A 2,373-nucleotide genomic window follows, 5' to 3' on the forward strand; every position below is an offset into this window, starting at 1 on the left:
AGTGTTTATATTCATAAAACAAAGCCTTCATACAGGAAGTACCTGGAAAAGAAACTTTCAGAACACACAAACTTCTGGTAGCATTCTCTTGTTTTATTTCCACACAGACACAGAAATAAATTACATCAATTTTGTTAAGAAATCTCAGTTTCAAATGGTCAGGTTTCTGTTTAAACATGTTTTTTGAAGATGTGCAGTTATAGCCACTGCTTGTCTCAATTCCACTTTCAAGACATTACAGATGACAACTGGAGTTCTCGTATCAATTCAGAAATCAGCCACTCATCAGATCATAAGCTGGCGTTTAACATCGGTTCAATTCCCTTGCACATGCTGGCTTCCTCCCTGTAAAAGAAGTTTTATTTAATTTGCAGTTAGCATCACGCACACAAGAGGAAAATGAGGTAAGATTGAGCTATATAAACATGCTACATGACATTAACCCTTAAGTCAGAGCCATTTCTTAATACAAATTTCTTCATTTGTACAGGACAGGATTTTCCCTTCCCATAGCATTAGCCCATTCCAGAGGACCAGCCAGATTAAATTAATCCAATAATTATCGCACCTATAAAGTTTCCTCAGATTTTTTCCAGTTTAGATTTCAAAAATTTCCACACAGGTTTCCACTAGTGCAAACTAAATTTTTTGTTTTGTTTTTCCCCGTTTGCCTTTAGCTTTCAAGTAAGGAATAACTTAAATTTATTTAGATATAGATCCATCCACTAACATCTGATAATCCTTTTTATACTACATACCTGGAGACCAATTAATTTACAAGGAACTCTTACAAGGAACACTCAAGATGTTTATCCCATAGGTTCCTGAAGCATCAACACACTTGGGAAACCTGGAAAATAAGAGTTACATAAAACTGATATTAAGACTCAGATAACATGATAATCAGATGACAGTTCAAAAACTACCTACAAGCTGTTTTGAATACTATAGAGTTGATCTGCTAACTTCCTGAAGTTCAGTAGTTCCATGAATGTGTTCCTCTCAGCATGATCCAAAGAAGAGTTTCAACCTCACCTCTGGCTTTGAGAGAGAACTTATATACCCCTCCGTACTGGCCACTTAAGACACTACCAGACTTAAGAGGGCAAAGCATAAAAGGGGAGTAGATTATAGTACTATTTTTTTCTTATTAACTAAGATTATCTGAACTTATTTACTCAAAAGGGATATCACAATGTAGTTGAAATTTGTGAATTACCAAAAAGCAAGATCTAAAATGATCTGCAATTGCCATTACACTAGAGCACACTTACCTTCTAGCAGAAGGTATTATTCATTCCTAAATCCTGAGCACTGCTTCTAATTTAGGTGTGATCATCCATGTCCAGAATATTTCAAACATGAAGTTGCTAAGTGGGAACCCTAAACAGCACAAAAAGGACAAAAATTGAGTATAATTTATATTGCATCTAATTACAAACCTTCTTAAAGCCATATTCTATAAAGTTGCAGGAGTCATTTATGTAAAGTTTATTATCAAATCAAGACCTAGCGAAAAAAGCAGTAAATGGCTCAATCTGTTGAAAACATTATTTTCTAAACAGCCCACTTAAACTACTTAGAACTTCTTTTAAAATATACCACTAACCAGAAACAATGGAAAGTTTATTAAGCCTAAATTGCTTATAGTGTTGATGCTACCCTGAAGTAAGCTGTAAATGTTTATCAGACTGATCTTTTCCAGTCCATTCATTGCTACGTTGTGCCTATTTTACATACACTTTGTAACAAATTATAGCCGGAGCTCAACCAAGAGCCATCAAAAGTCACTGTTAGAGACATCGTAGAAGACTGGGTCAAAGGCCTATGCAATCAGTGACTTTTGTTTGAAAAGTTTAGTCCATTTAAACTTAAGTGCCTACAGCATTTAGTACCCTAAACACTGCAGGTTATAACTGCAATTTCCTTGATGCAGCCTATAAAGAAAGAAACCACCGCATTCAATCAGATTTAAGGTCCGTGCAGCTCAACACCTTGAGCAGAAAGGTATAAATGTACAAATATTTCTTTTGTTTATTTTCCCACAGTACCAGGGAAACATTTTAGATGTTCTTAGTCTCAAGTTTAAGGAGAGAGAAGTGGGAAGATCACCAAGCTACCTGGCATAGGAACATTTTAAATTTAGAAAGACCGGGCAAGACCTAAATATCTTAAAAACTTAGGCACAGAGTCTCACAGCGACACAGAGCAGCACTCTCAGACATGTGCTTGTCCTGAAGTGGTACAAAAACCTCAGGGCTCCGAGCCCCCCGTTTCTGAAGCCCGAAGCCTTACCTAAGCAGCCCCGGGCTGTGGAAGGCGCGATGAGGTCGGTGTGCCCCCACCCCCACAGGCGTCCGGCGGCACGGCTCC

General features: G+C 37.5%; 1 non-coding gene across 1 annotated transcript; it reads right to left on the reverse strand.

Annotated features, from left to right (window-relative positions):
• Positions 1–991: 991 nt before the first annotated feature.
• LOC114818849 (small nucleolar RNA SNORA26) lies at positions 992–1,109 on the reverse strand. The gene has a single exon (XR_003766292.1). It is a non-coding gene; the product is annotated as a small nucleolar RNA SNORA26 (small nucleolar RNA).
• Positions 1,110–2,373: the final 1,264 nt, after the last annotated feature.

Source organism: Antrostomus carolinensis, unplaced genomic scaffold (genome assembly GCF_000700745.2).
Source record: "Antrostomus carolinensis isolate BGI_N321 unplaced genomic scaffold, ASM70074v2 scaffold10098, whole genome shotgun sequence".
Lineage (NCBI taxonomy): Eukaryota > Metazoa > Chordata > Aves > Caprimulgiformes > Caprimulgidae > Antrostomus > Antrostomus carolinensis.